At 52.8% G+C, this 19,468-nt stretch overlaps 1 pseudogene; it reads right to left on the bottom strand.

Moving 5' to 3' along the window:
* Positions 1-8,061: 8,061 nt before the first annotated feature.
* Positions 8,062-18,470, bottom strand: LOC101141938 (chymosin-like; annotated as a pseudogene).
* Positions 18,471-19,468: the final 998 nt, after the last annotated feature.

Genomic DNA, 19,468 nt, shown 5'->3' on the forward strand with positions numbered 1-19,468 from the left:
ATCCCAGGGATGGTGACTCTCTCCCACCTCCCTCGCCCAGTTTCAGATGGGAGCTCTGCTGAGCCTCTGTTTCCATCAGCCTGCAGCAACTTCCCTGTCTCAGTCCACCCAGGCTGCCATGACAGAAGGCCACAGGCCATGTGGCTCAAAGGATAGTTGTGGAGGCTGGAAGTCCAAGATCAAGGTGCCGTCAGAGTTGGTTTCTGGTGAGGCCTCTTTCCCTGGCTTGCAGAAGGCCACCTTCCCACTGCATCCTCCCATGGCCTTTCCTCTGTGCATGCACATCCCTGGCATCTCTTCCTCTCCTTCTAAGGACACCAGTCACATCAGATGAGGGCCTACCTATATGACCCAGTTAACCTTAATTACCTTTTCAAAAGCCCCATCTCTAAACACAGCCACTTTCGGGGTTGGGGCTTTAGCGTGTGAATTTGAGGGGACACAATTCAGTCCATAACATCCCCCTTCCTACCAGTTCCCATCACCTCACAGCTCTAGACTGCCTCTGGCTTCAGCTCTCACATCCTCCAGCAAACCCCACTGACATGAGAAAGGTCACATCCTGTCATCCAGGGAGACTTTGTAGGCTGTCAGGAGGCTGGTGAAGTCCAGGTGGCCTGTCTGGAGCAGTAGACAGAGGAGTGGGTCACAGGCCCTGCCCTGACTTGGGGAAGGAGAGGCTTTCACAAACAGGAGGAGAGCACACTTGGGCTTTCCAGGCACGGGGCCGCAGCTGCTTCTCTCTCTTCCATTCAAATCCCTGCTCTACGTCAGGGGCTTGGAAGCCCCGGCTGAATGGGAATCACACCTTCTGGACTAAAAACTGGGACGCGAGGCCTAACAAAAGATTTTTGTGATGCTTGCTGGCGTAAGTAACAGTCTGACTGATGGAGTGTGATTTCAGGATTACCAGCTTTTTTAGGACACTGCAATCAGTTGAGGGAACTATGGGACAGAATATTTAAAATCCAAATCCAAAATATGGTCCCTCCCAATAAATCTCACCAAGACCAAACTCCCAATAACTCTTACCTCCGTAAAGCTCTATGAGGATGAAGAGCATGTTTTGCTCACCATCGTGGCTTCAGCACCTAGTGATAGGGATGCTCTGTAAATATTTGATGAGAGAGAAAGACAATTCATTTGACAAGGCACATGCCTAACACATTTGTCTCTCTGACCCCAGGCCAGTGCTGCCAGCTGTGTGAGAAAAAAAGACAGTCCCCTATGTCATCCTCTTTCATATTCCTAGCTCAGGCACCTCCAGTGGGGCCAGTGATTTTCCAGTGTCCCTCTGCTCCTGTTGGAGAGACACATCAGGTCCCACCTAGTACCTGCACCCCTTAGGGCCTCACTAGTCCCCAAGCTGGGGTGTTCCCAAGGCCGGGGCAACTCCAGCCCTGGGAAAGAGCTACTTTTAGGGCCTGGGGAAGGTAAGGACTAATGGGAACCAGGGCAGCATGGGGATGACAGAGAGGAAGAGAAGACACCACTCTTAGGACGCTGCTTAAGGCTAGAAGGAAGATCCAGATCTAAGTGGTCAAAGGAGGGAAGGTGGCTTGGGAGACATATGCACAAGTGCCCACTGCCCTTTGCCAGGAAGCACTCCGTGGGATGCAGAAAGCCATTTTTCTCCCTCTTGGGTCCAAATAAAATCTTTGAAGCCCAGTCCAAATCCATACCCAGGCTGCCACCCAGTGATAGAGTGTCCATGGGGCACTTTCTGCACCAGCTGTAATCAATTCATTCATCAGACTTTCAAGCCAAAGAATAATTTTCTGAAGATTCTCGGATTCCCAGTCCACTCTCACCCTGACTGGTCTGTGTCTGGGACTCCCAGGAAAAGCGTGGACTCAGGAAAGCACTTGGAGATTCTCTACTCTTTGCATATCATCCACTCTACAAGGGGCATGAGCCCAGGTGGTGGAAGTCAGGCCAAAGCATCCCTTCAGCTTGAGGCCACCTGCCTTCCTAACTCAGGAGCTGAGGCCAAGAGACTGGCCACTAGCATAACTCAGGAGGTCCCAGGGCACTGACTTAAGCCTAGGCATCTGGACAGCCAGTTTGCCCACATCCACCTCATTGCATAAGAGCTATGCTCTCGATGAGAAATGTGCACCCCAGGGAGAAGATATGGGGGTGTGGCTGAGATTTGGCACTGGACTTCCAAAGCTGCAGGAGGTGTGGCTGGCACCTGTGGGCCCAGAACCCTTCCTGACACATGGAAGGCCTGTCTCCAGAGGCTCCTTGTTCCCTCTTACAGGCCCTAAAAATAAAGCTACCAGGACACTGTTATTCTGGCCTCAGTGTTAAACAGAGCCCTGGGAAAGAAAGGGGCTCTCAAGTTTCATGGATGGGGTCAGAGGAGAGGGCAAGGACAAAAGGTGGTGGAGGCTCAGTGCCCAGGAATGGAGCTTCAGCTTTGGCTTTGAGGATAACAAGGCCGCCAGCACAGAGAAGGTGGCCAGGGCCATAAGAAGTCCTTAAAAAGGAAGCACAATTCCACCAGCCAGAATGGGGTGACAAGTTTGGTCTGCATGTTATCCAGCCAGCATCAGCCTCAGCTCTGAAACTCCATGGAGTGCCTAGTGGACCAGATCCTAGCTGTCTTCCACCCCTCCACTACTACGGAATGATGGGCTAATTTGCTGACCTGGAAAGCTAATGCTATTCCCAAGCCCCTCAGGCACACACAGCATGCACATCCTCACCCAGCCAGCCCTAGCTCAAAATGTAATTCCAGTATTACAGATGATCCAGAAAGATGAGAAAGGGGGGATTATCGGAGAGCAAAGATTGAGAAGGAAATGGTTAACCAGAGAGATGTCCAGTGAGTGAGGGATTTGAGGGCAGGGACCATATATCCTGAGTCTGCGTGCTTCGTGTAGAAGCTGCCACTGTGCCCTGCATATAGGAGACACTTAGTTAATTCTATTAATTGGTTGGCCACTGTCCCTAAGTTCTCCTGGGGTGGGAAGGAGAAATGTTACAGGATATAAACAAGGTGTACAAAGCTGGCATCTGAGATTTGGTCACTAGAGGGCACTCCAGGACAAGAGCTGACTCCTGGGCAGCCCTCACAATGGCCAAGGGGTTTAGAGGGAGACAGTTTGGAGCTTGTTTGTTCATTCAACATACGTCTACTGAACAGTTATTCCGTGTCAAACACTAAGTGCTATAAAGGATGCAAAATGATTGAGATGCAACTTATCTTTCATTAGAAAGATAACCAGCATAAGCAAAAAAATAATGTATCCATATGTATCCATCTGTAGCTTCTCTTTATTAAATGCTGATGTGTTTAGTCTTTACACACCATCCCTGCCCCCCGTATCTGCATGGCTGACCCATCTTTCATGTCTTTGCTCAGATGTCACCTTCTCACTGAGCCTGCCCTTCCTACCTCATTTCAAAGCAAAGCGTGTTCCCTCATTACTCCACTTTTCCCATGTGCTTATAACCACCCAGAAGCCACGTAACTTATGCATCTATGATCTCCTTGTTTGTGTCCCCCCAGGACATAAGTCCCAGGATGACGGAGGGTCTGTTTGTGTTCACCAATGGACACAGTGCCTAGAACAGCATTTTGCACACAGCAAGTATGCAATGCATATTTTTAATGAGTAAGATAGGCAACAATTCTAATTAGCCCCAAGTCAATCAAGGAGCTAGGGATCAGCCAATGAGTTCTCCTATGGTTTAGGGAGTTTGGGTGAAGCAGGCCTCATGTACAGTAGGAGTCTTCCCAGTGGAGGTAACATATCAGCTGGTCTTGAAGGATGAAGAACAGTCTGCAGGTTAAAGAAGGTGGAGTCATATCAGGCAAAGGAACAGCATGCACAGAGGCTCAGAGATGAGCCCTGCAGGGTGTTGAGTATGGCAGCCTTGGCAGAAGGACGGGTCAGATGTCCCTCCTGGTCTTCACAGACCCCACCTCCTCCAGACAGCCATTGTATGCTCTGGCCAGTCGGGCCCCAGCCATGACCAAGGCTTCTGGACAGTAGCTAGGCCGTGTCCCTCTGCCTGCTTTGTAGTTTCCCCTCGCTCCATGTTCCCGGAGTGTTTCACCCGCACTCCTTGCCATCTGGGGCTTGCTGACATGGGCAGCCTCTGCCACTCTTGTCTCTGTTATACTCTCCCTTCTGCTGCAAGAAAGAAACAAACTGCACAGCTCGGAAAACAATCCATCATTTTGTCATAACATTTCCATTTCAAAGACTTCCTTTCCAAGCTTCTCTCTGCCCAAACGCTTCCTCTCATTAGCATAAGAACTGGCAAGGCGTTGAGTGACAGGGGAGGGGAGGGGCTGGGAATAGGGCTCTAGAACTGGGGCCTGGGTCTGTGTCTACTCAGGGGCAGGGCATGGGTGTGCATGTATGTACTTGTGTGTACACGTGTGTGTGCTTGTGCACACATCCACACCTGGTCTTTGTGAGTTCGCATCTCTCAGCACTCATTACTCGTGCTGCATCACAAAGCATAAGCCACCCTCGGGCATTGGCTGAGCCTCCACAGCATTCTAGGAACTCTGCTGGGCGCTGAGGATTCAGGGAGGAAGGACGCAGGCACTGTTCGTCAGCAGTTTAGTCAGAGAGACAAATGTGTCAGTGAACAACTATGACAGGATAAATGCAATGAGAAAGCGGAGGAGTGGGGACCCTAGAAGAGGTGACATTTAGGCTGGCCTTGAAGGAGAAGGAGCACTTCACAGATTAGAGAAGGTGGAAAGGCATAGCAGGCAAAGGGAACAGGGGTCACAAACTCCCAGAGGCGAACCCTGCAGGTGTTGGATGTGGCTGTGGCAGAAGGACAGACGGCAGGCAACACCTGCTGGGTGGACGTGAATGGCCACCAAGGCTTCCTCAGCTGCCATCTCCCTGCCTGGACCTTATTGGCAGATAGGGCTGGTGGGATATCCAGAAACAAGTCAGCCCCGCCCTGCAAAGGGGCCCTTCTAGCCTTGCAGCTCCTCCCTGGCCTCCAGGTAGGCCCTCTTCATAAGCAAACCACGGATGTGCTGGTGGCCTCTTCCCAAAGCCTCCTCATTCACCACCTGGCACAGCCCTCAGAAGGCCTGACCACAGAGACCAATGTGGACCCCTTCCCAGAACCATAAAGCCCTGGTGGCCATTTGTCCTTCTAACATGCACAGAGGAGTTCCAGGGGGACAGCAAGGGAATGGGGAGTGTTCTAGGCCAGCTAGGGGAGGGAGAAGACATGGGGAGTGGGCCTGAGTGTGTGCTGGGAAGGGGGGATATAAAGATCCAAGAGGAAAGAGGAGACAAAGAAAGCAGTGTGACTCTTGAGGACCTCACCGAGTGACTCATTCATTCATTCACCCTACAATACTTGATGGGACATTCCATGAATTGGGCACCTAAGATATCAAAATGAGAGGTGAGGCTGGGCATGGTGGCTCATGCCTGGGAGGCTGAGGTGAGCGGATCACTCGTGGTCAGGAGTTCAAGACCAGCCTGGATAACACAGTGAAACCCCATCTCTACTAAAAATACAAAAATTAGCTGGGTGTGGTGGCACATACTTGTAATAACAGCTACTCAGGAGGCTGAGGCAGGATAATTACTTGAACCCAGGAGGCAGAGGTTGCAGCGAGCGGAGATTGCATCACTGCACTCCAGCCTGGGCAACAGAGCAAGACTCTGTCTCAAAAAAAAAAAAAAAAAGAAAAAGAAAAAGAAACGAGAAGTGCACAATGTCTGTGCTCAGCGAGCCCAGAGGCCATGAGGAAGACCAACAGGGAAATAAGTGGTATGATACTAAGCCCCCAGGCTCGTCAGAAGCATCCTGAAGAGATGTGGACTGAGTTGAGGTTTGAAGGTTGATTGAAAGTCAGAGGAGTTGGAGAGGAGTTGGCGACTAGAGAACATTCCAGGCAGAGAGTTCTCTGCAGCCAGGAACATTGCTGAGGCCACAGGGCTGCTGTGCGGCAACACTGTGTTAGCCCCAGTGAGGAGCTGCCCTCGCTGTGCCCTCACTGCCCTCCCAGGACAGGGGTCACCACCAGGGCCAACTGGGCAGGGGGTGAGACAGGACCCATTTGGTCCAAACCTCACATTTGTGAAAGTCATCATATTTAGACTTTCTACATTATCTCCAGTTGGGATGTGGGTGTTTAAAATACAGTTGCTAAATGTAAACCATTGAAATCTATAACCATTTTTGTAGGCCTATTTGGCGTTTTTTTAATATACAAGAAGTGTAAAAATAATGAAAGTGGCCCAATTCTGTCTCGTTCTTGGCAAACAGGCAGTATTGGTCCTAGATAAGAACAGGGAGGCTTAGAGAAGCCTCCCAAAGCCAGACTGACTCCTTGGCACCTCGCTTACCTCGCTGGCCCAGTAAGATTCAAACGCCAAGGCCTGCCCATTGCTGGCACCACCCTCTGTCCTCGAAGTCCTGGGATGTTCTCCTGTGGCCTCTGCACCATCCCACACCAGTCTCCTCGGCTCACCCAGGAAAGGCAGCTTGAGCCTTCCTGCTCCATTTCACCCCCACAGCCCAGTCTCTTCCCTGCAGGAAGCCATGGGCTGCCTCTGCGGCCAAGCTGGCTGCACAGCCGCAAACCCAGACAGGCGCCACAGGCAGCATCTCCACTGCCTGGGTCCCTCATCTGTTTTGTTCTTGGGTACCACTAAGAAAGGCCCCAGGAGATGCCCCCAGATGGCTTGTCAACCGGATCCCATTAGCAGCTGTCACTGGGAGAAAGAAGTCAGAGCCCACTCTGCTCCTGCCCCCTGCCTCACTCCTCATGAAGGACAGTCTCCTTTGTGAAGTGTCACTGCCAAACCTGCAGCTTCCAGTTCCTGGAGACATGGGTGTTACTCACCTGCTCCAGCTGTTTGAAGGGCAGGCCTGTGGTCAGCCTGAGGTAGGGGCAGGGGCTAGATAGCAAGATGACCCCACCCCCTTCCCAAGGCCTTGTGAGGGTTGAACTACTGTAAAGGTGTGACAAAGTCCGATCACTATATTTGGGGTGGGTGAAGCAGAGGGGACAAGACTAGCTATGACATAGAAAACAAAGGCCTGGTCAATTGTCTTCCCCCGATGGGAAAAAGACTATCTAAAGCAGGGGGTGCAAAGAAAAAGGGAGGAGGGCTGGAGAGCAGACACATGCAGCTCCCAGCAGAGCACTGTCCAAGGAGTCTGCCAAGAGGACTCCAAGCACTGTGATCTCCCCAAGAGCTGTCCACCTCCCTCCCAAGGTAGCTGAGTGGCCTTAGAGTAGCATCACTGAGAAAAACTTCCTAAAGCCACCTGAATCTCCTTGTGTGACCTGGTAATATTTGGATTTCCTGCGTGGCTCTCTCCCAGGAGAATGTGCAGGGCTCTGTGAGCCTGGGCACTCACAGGAACTCTGAACACTGGCATCTGGCTTTGACACATCAGCCTCTGAAAGCCAGGTTAACACGAACCTGCTATCGGCAATGGCACCGCTCTGACCACTGCCAGGGCCTGAGCCCCTGAGCCTGAGGATGGGAGTCTGGACTGTGGCTCTCCCCCAGGGTGGATGGCAGCCTAGGACTCAGATCTTTCCCCATGCTCCCTGCTCACTCTTTCATCTGGCTTCTTCCAACAGCACTGAGACCCCTCTCTTAATACAGCTAGAACCTTCCTCTCCAGGGGCCAAGTGTTCCCTATACATCCCCACACCACCACGCCCTTACCTCTCATTCCCCAGGAACAAATGAGTCTTATCGTGCGAGGGTCTCCCCTCTTGTGTCCTTTGCCCAGAAAGCTCTAGAGTGAAGGACAGGTAGGTAAGGCATGCCTTGGTCTTCCCTGACCTGAGCTTGAAATAGTCATTGCCCTCCAGGTAGCCTCCACCTACCAACACTTCCCACCATGTAGTTCCTGCTGTGCCCACACACCACCTGGCAGTCACATCCACCCCCACAACGGCGCAGAGCTTCAGCCCCAGTGACAACAAGGGAAGTCAGGCTTTGCAGAAATGTGGTGTTTATTGGGAACCATCTGCCTGCACGTCTCATCTATGTGCGTGTGTGTGTTTGGTCACACTGAGGTCCGTGGCCAGTGATGCAATCAGACAGCCTTCGCCAGCCCCACACAGTTATTGGCCCTGTCAAAGACACTGTAATACTCCCGGGTGAAGACACCCCCTAGGATCCACTGCTGGGAACTATAGTCACCCTGGAAACCACTGGTGCAGAAGCCCTGGTCCTGGGGAAGGCAAGGCAGAGATGACGCTGGTCCCAATCCCATTTGCTGTGCCTAAAGATAGGCATTTATACCTCACCCGCAACTCCTCCTCTTCTGTGACGTCATTTTATCCTTGACATGACCTTCCCAGATAAACAAGTATTGGATTCATCTCTCAACAGATGAAGAAATTCAGATTCAAAAAATAAAATGACATAATCTAGGATCACCGGGTGGGGTTCTGGCATCCTGAGTCCTGTTCCCTGCACTGGACTCCACTCCCCATCTTTCATCCTCCCTAGCCCCTGCCTCCTGCTCTCAGCACCTACTGCCCTGATGACCAGCCAGAGCAGGCCTGGGGGGTGGAGGTCAGTGGTCAGTGGGGCCAAGGGCTGGGCCCCACAAAGCCCAGGCTAGCTAAGCAAACCCTGCACAGAGCTCTAGGCCCCGGGACTTAGAAGCTTGAGCAGCGGAGGGAGGTTCCCATAGGGAGATGTGGACCTGCCTACCCCACTCTCCCTGACACCTTGACACACCGCCTCTCCTGTTCCCCATTTTTCCCAGGATGAGGCTGAAGTGGCCACAAATGAGGCCCCAGGACAACATGGCCCACTCAGAAAGGCCAGTTGGTCCAAACACATGCCCCTCCATTCTCTGTGGAGTCCATACCACTTCTTATCACCACCATCACTGCCTTACCAGGGGCCCAACTGGGGGGGTGGGGGAGGAAGCTGGTGAAGAAGAAGGAGGAGGAGGAGCCCAGGCTTCCCCTCTGAGACTCATACCTGGCTGGTGTAGGCGGAGGGTGGCAGGGGGTACTTCTTGCCGTGGATCTCGAAGACAACCGTGGGCATGCTGCTCAGGCGCCCGCAGTCGATGTCAAACTAAAGAACCAAAGGAGGTCCTCTTAGAAGCGGCGAGTAAGTAAGCTGACTGAAGGGGTTCTGGAAGGGCCCAGAACCCCTCCTGCCACCCCATGAGCCATGGGGTGGGGAGAGGACCCTGCCTACACCTAGGACCACAGGGAGGCTCTCAGGGTGAGGCCTGGTCCTGAGACATGGTTCTCAAAAGAGTCATAGCTGTCATCAACCCAGGGACAGACCCAAGCTTGGGACCCAAGGGGGTTGCCTCTGTGTCTCCCCATCTAGGCCCAGCCAGAGCTCACAGGGATGCTGGGAGCATTTGGCTGTCAAGGGGAGAAGAACAGACTAGGGGGTGGAGGAGGAAGAAGGGGCACAGCACAGTACAACGCGTCAAGGAGGGCACCCCTCCCAGAGGAACAGGAGGTCAGACGGCAGCCGCTACCTGAGGCATGGAGGCTCCCACGGCAATGAAGCCAAAGCCAAAGGCCCCAGCAGAGGCCTCCGGAGAAACCCCAACCTCGGCTGGGAAACGGGCTCCCTCACCACCCCTGCATCATCTCGTTTGTGTGAAGGGGCCCCCACTTCAAGGCAACCTTGTGGGGCGGTGGGGCCTGGCCTCACCTCATTGTACTGGCCCGCAGTGGCTCCAATGGCCTGCTGGATGTTGAGGATGTTGCTGCCAGGCCCCACCAGCAGGGAGGTGCCGGTGTCCAGGATGGCCTGACAGCCACCGTCACAGACCACCACCATGCCATCAATGATGACACTTTCGAGGGTATGCAAGATGGCCTCATCCAGCCCTCCCTCCCCAGGTCCTTCCTACCCTCCCCTGCCAGGATCCGCAGTAGGGAGGGAAGGCCCCCAGCCCTCAGCCCCTTCCCTGGGGCCCCTTCCTGGAGGCCCCAGTACTTTCTGAGCCCAGAGAAAAATCCTAAAACCATTTTCTTCCAATTCAGTGGCTAAATTGAGGACATCCCACTTTCCATGGGACAGAAACTTCAATAAAACAACAAATTCACCCACATTAAGGAGTAGAGCGAGTAGCATACTCGTTGTCTGAGATCTGGTTTCAAGTTTTTGCTCTGCCATTTACTTGCTGTGTGTCTCCAGCAAGTTACCCAACCTTTGTGTACCCAGGCTTCCCATCTACAAAACGCGTACGTTAATAACCCCTTCTTTGACTTCCTCAAGAGGTGGTCCTGAGGTTCAAACTCAATGTTAGTCCATTATAAAGTGGGGTAATAGTAGCACCCACCTCATGGTGTCTCAGTGAGGAATAAATGAGACAGTCATATAATCATTCAGCACAGCGCCTAGCAGGCAGTAGATGCCCCAGAAAGGCAGCTGGTCTTGTTCATAAAGCACAGGTGAATATGTGGCACTAGCACCGACAAAGGTCACCAACCTTGGAAGTGTCTAGTTCAGATTCTCATGGGTGGTCTTACGAGCTACTGTGCTGCAGTCCTCAGAGTGTGGTGGCCTGACGCCCGGGCCTCACATCCCCACACCTAGATCAGCCTCTGGCTGAGGCCCACACAGGGTGGCCTCTCACCCACCTGTCCACAGTGAACTGCCAGTATTCTTGCAGTCATGGGTATCCAGTGCAGGGAGCCTGTGTAGTAGGACAGGTCAATGGCCCTCAGTGTGAGCATGCTCCCCTGGTCATTCCTGAAACCAAGGCGCAGCGTGCTGTTTCAGCGAGGCTCAGAAAAGTGGTGCCCAGCCCCACCCTGGGGCGGACACCACGGAGATCCAGCCCACCCTCCTCCGCCCCACCCCTACCCCACGCTTCAGATGAGGTCTCCAGCCCCCTCTGGCTCCTCCTCCGCTGGGCTTTCTCTGAAGTCAGTGGCAGCATCCTTTCTCCCGAGCGCTGCAGCCCCCACCCCAACCCCAGAGGAAATAACCCACCCCACAGGTCCTGGGACTGCCAGGCTGTGCCCCAGCCACCCTTGAGTGTGCCCAGCTGTCTCCCTATGCTCCTACTCCCTGTCAGCCGCCACCCAGGGCTTTCTGCCTCTAGTAGGAAAGGGGGTCTTCAACAAAATCTACACTTTGGATTGAAACTGCCACCCAAATGCAAATCCCCTCTGTTCCTCCTGGGGCCGTGTCTCACACATGGCTGGGAAACATACACTGTACCCACCCACTTCTGGAGCACTGCCTTGGGCTCCTAGAACTCATCCAGCCCATCCCAGCTCCCGGCTCTGGTACACGCTTTCTCCCCAGACAGCACCCACTCTTCCCTCAGCAAAGACTGCCCTGGCTGCCCTCGGCTGGGGCTTCCCCTGTTACTCAGCCTCTGACACACCCAAATCTCCCCTGCTGCACCCTTATCAGACTGTTTGATTACAATAGTGTATGTAATGGTGTGCTGTCTGCTTCTCCTGCTAAAATGTTAACTGCCAGTTTGTCTTATCTGCTGATGTGTCCCCATCTCTGGCAGAGCCTCTGCACATAGTAAGGGCCCAGTAAGTATCTACTGGGTGAATAAATGCATGAGTGAATGCACTAATTAGCCCCCTAACTGCATTCTCCTGCCTCGGCCATCCAGCAACTTCTCCTAGGGAGGGTCCCTTTCTCTCCTCCCTGCCATCCTCCCCTCTGTCTGAGCCAAGCTGCATCATCACAGGGTGCAGGGAGGTAGAGTAGGAAGCACAGGCCTGGGAGCAGGAGCCCCAGGCTCCACGCCTGGCTCAGCCGCCACCCCTCAGGGTGTTGGTCCCTCCCCAAGCCTCAGCTTCCTCCCTAGTGAAAGGAGTAGGTTGGACTCCTTTGGAGTCAGCTCTAAAAGTCTGTGCATCTCAATGACATTAGCAAATGGTTATTGAGGCCCTGCCACTTTGGGAAAAAGAATTCGAAAGCCCCAGTGCAGAGGTGGAATCGGGCTTTGTTTTTTGAGTGCCAGAAAGGAAAGTCAAATTTTGATCCAGTGAACTCTGGCTGTATAAATGACTGTATCATGGGCCTTTGGACAAGAGGTTGGATGTGCCTGGAAAGGAGAAGGTTTGCTTGGATGCTGGTGACTACCCTTGAGTGTCCCCAAGGAGTGGACACTCTCCTCAGCCGACAGTCCTTACAAGGACATCAAACCTAGGCCCCGGCTGGGCACAGCTCTTACCTGCTCATGTAGACTGAGAACAGGTCTTGGGCCACCAGGTGCCTCGGCATCGTGTTGTCAAACACTGGCACTGACTACTCAGAGGCAAGAGAGGGATAGGCCAGCCCCAGGATCCCATCAAACTCGGAGTAGGTGAAGATGTCGCCAGGTTCCTCGGTGCTCAGGCCCACAGTCTGGTGGGGGTCCACAATGTTGGAGACCTGCAAGAGAATCATGACCTCCACTAGGTCCTGCAGCCAGAGACAGAAACATCCCAGGCATGAGGGCAGCCAGTCCCAGGTCAGGAGCCAGTATCGCAGTTCCAGTTCCTTTCCTCTTATAGGCAACATAGTTATTTGCCCTTAAGAGACAGAAAAAAACAAAAACAAAAAACAAAACAAAAAAAACCCACCTCTCCTTTCCTGGCAGTTAGTGCAATGATCTTGAGGAATCGTTCTAATGAGGCAGGGGTGGAGGGGAACAGAGGACAAGGTGGACACAGACCCTGGTGCTCATTGTGCAAAAGTTGGGACTGGGCTCAAAGAAGGGGGCAGAATGAGGGATGCTCCAAGGCCCTCTGCAGGCCTGTAGCCCTCCCACCAGCTGTGCCTGGAACACCTCCCAGCAAAAAGCCATAGAAGCAGCAGGAAGTCCAAAAAGAACATGCACACGCTTTATGTCTCCAAGACCCAGGTGTAGGCTCCTGTTCTGCCATGTGCTAACTGTGTGACCTTGGACAAGTACCTGCCCAAGCCTCAATCCCCTTATCTGTTTAAGGGAATAATAATACCTACATCTCACATCTCAAGGCAGTGCTTTGACTAAATAATACTAACACTGAACATGTATTGACATTTACTAAGTGTTTGATTATTGAATATGGATCAGCACTACGCTAAGAAAGTGCTAACTCCAAAATATTTTCTTAATCTGCCCACTTCTTCAGATGCCCAATGTATCCACCAGCCTACTCTGACCACTACTGCCTCTTGTCCCAAAGTGGTCAGGACACCTGTCCTGCTTCCACATGAGACCCCTGAGGGAGGCTTTCCCCGACCCCCTGCCCAAGGTAGTGAGTGATAGCAGCCCACTGCAGCACTGCTGAGGTTCCAGGCACTGGGCCAGCTCTCCAGTGAAGACGCACCCAAAATAGCAGGGAAGAAAGTGAATGGCTCAGGCCAGCAGAGGAAATAGGACTGGGCAGGGGAATTGGCTGTCAAAGGCCTGACTGCTGGCCAGCTCAGCAAGCAGCCCTGAGGCCTCTGCTGTCTGGCATGGAATCCCGAGGAGGCCTGAGCAGAGCACCCTGGTGGGCACCTGCCCAGTGAGGAAAATACTGTCCACAGAGGACTGTGCCCTTCTGGACTCAAAGCAAGAAAGGTTTCAGCCAGACCCAAGGAAGAGACCAAGGAAAGTCAAGGTGGTCAGCACTGAGAGACACCACCAGCGTTTTCACGTCAGATGGTGCATGCAGAAAGAAAGAAAGAAGCAAACATCCATTGGGTACCTACTATGTGCCCATCACTGTATTAGGTACTTTGGAGGCCAAAAAGAGTCAAGGGAAAGGGGAACCCTTATCCTAGAGGGACGGGTGCTCTCGGACCTGAAAGAAGATGCTGCTCTGACTTATAAAGCATGAGGTCAAACCAAGAGCACTGCTCTGAGAGCCAGAGGCGAGGTCCCACACTCAGCTCCCTCAGGCACCAGCTGTGTGACTTCAGGTAAGTTATCAACTACAAGCCTCGATTTCCTCATTTGAACAACGAGGATAATGACATCTTCCTCAAAGGGCTGTTGGAAAAACAAAATTTAAAAATAAGACTATACATAGGACACTGAAGAGCTCAGTCCTGGCACCAGCTCAGAATTCGGAACTAACTGTGTCAAGGATGCATGGAAAAGGATCAGGGAGACGGGAACCCGGACCTAAGAGGGCCCTCAGGTGGGGCTCTGGGTGCTGCCACAAGAAGACGAGGTGGGAGGAAGGGACAGCCGACAGCTGCCTGCTGGCTAAAATCCCTCTCCTTACCTCCTGAGCCACCAGGGCAGGCAGCACCTAAAGGGCTCCTCAGCACAGTGGAGGTGTGGCCCACCGGACTGTGTGGGCAGAGAGTGGCTGGTGGGAAAGGCACAGTGAGCACTGGCCGGCGCAGCACCACTTACGGTGACAGTGTCATAGCCCAGCAAGCCCCGCATGCTGCCTGTGCCATACTGGATGGACAGGGACTTGCCCATGTTCTGTGGGTGGAGGACTTGGACGGATCGAAGCGTTGGTGGTTTTCTGAAACACAGACCCAGAGTTAGTGGGGCGCTTAGAATCTTCTCACCACTCACGGTGCCAGCCTGGGCCGAACCCCTCAGCAGGCCTTGTAAGAATATGGCCTCAATACTGGCAATTCTCTCTATAGAGAATAAGCAGCCCATTCTTTCTAAAGCCTTGGTCCCACAGTTTAAAAAAGAACATGATTCTTTGCTGCTTGCCCTACCTCTCTGACTTCCAGTGCTACCTACGTAGCTTCTACACAAAAATGAAAGGGAAAAGCCCCGCTGAAGATTCCGTGGATGTTTTGCTTTTGTCAGCTGAGTAATCTTAGCCAAGTCCCTTTTCCTCTTCAAACCTTAATTTCCTCATCTGTCAAATGGGGATAAAAAGAGCACCAATCTCCCAGGATTGGTGGAGAAATAAATAATTAACGTGTGTTAAGCATGTATTCATTATTTGTAAGAGCCCTTCTCACTTTACTCTCCCAGCACTCACTGGCACATCATAGCCCCATTTTATAGAAAGGAAAATTCAGGATCCAAAAGGGTAAGCAGCTTGCCTTGGCTCACAGTAGAGACAAAAAATAAAATAAAGGTCCCTAATTTTTAACTAAAACCCATGATTTTCAAATCTTCCCAGTCTGTGGCCAGCTGGGAAGATGAGTGAGGAGATCGACCACAACTAGGAGGCTGGGAAGGTCAGAGCCAGCTGTCCTGCCACCCCATGTTTCCCCCCAGCCACCCTGACCACCCTGGCCACTTGGCCGGGGCATCCAAGCATGAGGGGCTGGGTCAGGAGAGGGCGGTCACTCACGACAGGCATCACTGTTGCAGTAGACAGAGGGCACCCAGAGATCCAGGGAGCCTGTATCAAACACCAAGGTGAACTTCTGGGGAGGGGACCCGATGTAGATCTTCCCAAAGTACTGACACTGAAGACAGACGGCACTGGGTCAGAGGTGGGAGCATCAGGGGGCAGGAGGGTGTGGATTAACGGTGGGCGGGGAGCAGGGGCCCTTGTGGAGGCCCTGTGCTTTCTGCCCAGAGACCTGGGTGTCTCAAGGAGGGGGAAGATACTGAAGAGGTTTCTTGACCTCCGGCCCTTACCTGGGCTCCCACCCCCAGACACACTTGGCCTCATCCTTCCACAAGTCCTGCAACCACTGCTGGAATCAGCCTCAGAAGCAGACCTGGGTCCTAAACTTAAATCCTGCCTGGGTGGGACATGGGCCACCCCTGCTAGGGCAAAAAGAATCTGGACAGAGAGGTGGGGCATCAGCTAGGTGTGGGCTCCATGTTCTGGCCCAAGTGGCCCCTGCCACTCATGCCTCCTCGCCAGCTCTCCCCACTGTCAGAGCAGAGGCTGGGGGCGGGTGGCGAAGATGACCTAGATAAGGAAATGAGAGCACAGAAGAGAAAAAAGGCTGGTTGTTTACTGGCAAGAGTGACGGCTGAGAGAAAGACAAGCTCCAGGAAAGAACAGGCACCAGGAGCGCCCCTGCCTGGGTCCTGGGTGGGAGGAAGAGCAAGCTGGCAGCCGCGTCCTGGGCAGCTGCGGAATGGCACCCGCTGTCTCCATCCCTGCTGAGCCAGACTAAGACAGAACTTCCCTGGCCGGGAAGGCAGGTGCAAGATTGGGATGGTAGGTGGGGGGGGCAGTTCATGCACTCTTGGGGGATGTTTTGTGAGGAAGGCGCCCGAGCTCAGACCCTCCTGGTGGTGGCATTCAGAGCTGGCAAGCAGGAGCACTGTCTTTTCTGGGTCAACCAGCCCCTTGTGGAGCTGACTGAGGGCAGGGAGACTGCCTCTACCACAGACTCCAAGATTTCTCGAAGAGCAACAGCTGTGGTGAGGCAGGGGCCGAGGGGCGCTTTCCACTTCGTTAGTGGAAAGGCTGGCAGAGCCACTCACATCCAGGTAGTTGGTCAGAGACTCGCTGGCCACCACCCCAGAGCTGGAGTGCTTCCTGCTGACTGCATAATGGTGATTCCTCAGGAAGTCCTCCAGGAGCCTGCGCTCCTTCAGGGCCCTCCTCAGCGACTTCCCTTTGTGCAGAGGAACCCTGAGGAGATGGGGAAGAATTTGTGAGGAGCGTTTGCATCTCCCGCAGGCTGCCCAGCCTCCCAGAAGTGGGCTCCATAAACCACTCGGTACACTCTGCTCCCAGCCAGCCTTCTGATCAATGGCCCACTGACCCCAGGCCAAGGGCTTTCAAACTTTTTTTAAATCATAACTCAAAGTAAGAAATGTATTTTACATCGGTTCAAAAATCAATGCCTATCCTTGCTAACTGCAATGCACTCTCATATTTTATATTGCTTTCTCTTTTTCTAATGCTGGTGGAGACCCATTAGAGGCATTTTGCAACCCACTAATAAGTTTTGAAACCCATGGTTTGAAAAGCACTAAGCACATCATCACTCATTCAGTCACCAAATTCTTGCTGTGCCAGACACTGTACAGGGCACAGGGGACACTTGGAAAGGACACCATCTCTGCCCGCTGGGAGCCCACTGTCTGCAGTGAAGAACGGTGTCTCCCACATGCTGACAAATGCTACGACAATGATCCTGCCCTCTGTCAATACCCTTTCTCCACTCTCTGGATAGCTTTTTCCCTAAGACGAGTGGAAAATTCTCAAAGGGTTCCTCAGCACAGAGCCTGGTCTCACAGGGGCCTCCTGAGGGAGCTCGAGTTTTAGATGATGGAGGCAGATCAACAGTGAAGAGATCAAGAGAGGAAATGCAGAAACTGGTTCTAGACCTGGTGCTGCCCTGTCTGTGTCAACTTGGGTGGCTCCCCAAAGCCCTCTGAGTTTCAACTCCCTTAGGTTAACCCCTTCCTTTCCAGCCATTCTCCTGGCCCTGCCTTTGACTAGCCCTATGGCTTAACCTCTCTGGTCCTTAGTTTCCTCTCCTATAGACAGAAGTAGAACTCAGTGATTCCCACAGTCCCTTTTACCTCTAAGAATCACATGGTCCTCCTCTGTGAGACTGTTGAGACGTGCTTTGAGAGCCATAAATGGCAGCAGTGTTAAAACTCACAGACAGAATGGATTTTCGCAGGCTGTTCACATCCCAAGTGCTGGGGCAGATAGCGCACCTGGGACCTGGAGGAACTTTATTTTCAGGACTGCCACAAAGATTCTGGGCCAGTTGAAAGCACCCTGACCCCTTTTCTGGGATCCAGCTTTCCCAGGGAGGAATCAGGGCTTCTCTGTGCTCAGGGCTTGACCAGACTCAAACCTGAGCACCTGCAGATTACCGTGTGATGTGATGGCAAGAGTGCAAATCCACAGAGGCCAAGTCCTAGCTCCTCCATTACTAGCCATGCAGCCTCGGACAGCTCAGGGACCCTCCTTAGGAACCCTTCCTAAACAACAGTGTCTCATCTGTAAATTGCAAATGATAATATCTACCTAATCCATGAGGATTAGTGGCTTAGTGGAGTGCCTAGCACCTAGGAGCAAACAGCTCAATCAATGTCAGTTATTACTTTGGCAGGAGAACCTGAGATCTTCACCCACAAAGGATTAGTACAATAGGGAATTTTATTTTGTTTAGCAAATGCATATATAGCTCTTACAGTGTGCACCGTTTGAAGCATTTTTTAAATATTAACTCCTGTAATCCTCACGACATCCCTATGAGATGGACATTACCATTATTCACATTTTATGAACACAGGAGGAAACTGAGGCACAGAGAGTTAAGTTAGTGATGGAGCTGGGGATCAAACCCCAGGCAGTTTGACTCCAGAGCCATGCCCTATCCTCCCAGTTGCCCATCTGGCTCCCTGTTCTTTTCACCACACTGTGAAGTGCTGGGGTAAACAGAAGCAAAGGTCCCAGCATGCAAAGGCAAGACTGACAGGGAACTGTTACCCTGGGAACTTGCAGCACTTCTCCCAAGACTCCCTGGGGGACCAATGGCTGGAAGACCAAGGACAGACCTCCCAGAGAGGACGATGAGATGCCCTTGCCCTCCCCTGGGCTCTGACACTCACCTGGTGATGGCATTGACCTCAGAGAGAGCAAAGACTGCAAGGAACACCACAAGGCCCCTCATCCTGGACTGCAGACTGGCCACTGCTCCAGCCAGAGCCCACTCCACAGCCTTTATAGAAGGAGCCAGGTGTCCTGTGGCTGGAAGCCCAGACTTCAGAGGTAGCTCCTGACTGTAGGTCACTCCACAAATACAGTGAGATAACACTCAGGATACCTAAGACCCATGCTGATAAGGACCACTCACACTGAGTGAGGCCATCTGTGGCCCTTATCAGCATGGGTCTTAGGTATTCTGAGTGTTGTCTCAGAATATCTGTATTCCAGGGACTTCAAAGTTGAAGGATATACATGCCTGGTCTTCAGGCTGAGAAATGTCAACATAGGCCTCTCTGACCTGCTCCCCACTTGCAGATGGGACTTCTCGAGCCAACACAGGGGAGGCACTGCCAGAAATGTGTTCCATGTTCCACCTTATGCTCTGTAAGAGGCCTGTTCCCCACAGATCCCACTCCAACCTTATCTGCCTCCCCTCCCATGATCTGACTCCACTGGAAGCTGGTAGTCTGCCCTATCCATGAATCTGCCCCGAGCCCAATTTTCTAGTGGCAGGGGTACTCGGTCTTCCCTCAAAGTGGCATCTGCGGCAGAGAGGAATTGTTCATTCTGTCATCCCCGTGAGTGGAGCTTGGGGTTTAGAGCACAGAGCAGGTGTGCCCTCCACTCCTACAGAGCACAGTCTAAGAGAGAAGGCAGGCCCAAGGCACATGCACCCCTAGGGACATAGGCCCTGTTCCATGGTGGAAGGGTACTGAGGAGGGGAGGGGTAAATCGATGCCAGATCACACTGGCATTGGAAGAACAGGGCAGGGCTGAACCAGGAAGGCAGACAAATGCCCCCACATAGAAGAAGAAGGGATACGGTAGGGAACAGTTTAGGCCGGGACTCAGCCTCTGAGTCCCATTGGAGTGTACAGAGACAGCCCCTCAGAAGCACATGTGCAGGGGATGTGTTGAGTAGAGGCCCCTGGAGTCTAGGCCAGAGATTCTCTGAGGCTTGTA

The sequence above is a fragment of the Gorilla gorilla genome, chromosome 1 (genome assembly GCF_029281585.2).
Source record: "Gorilla gorilla gorilla isolate KB3781 chromosome 1, NHGRI_mGorGor1-v2.1_pri, whole genome shotgun sequence".
Lineage (NCBI taxonomy): Eukaryota > Metazoa > Chordata > Mammalia > Primates > Hominidae > Gorilla > Gorilla gorilla.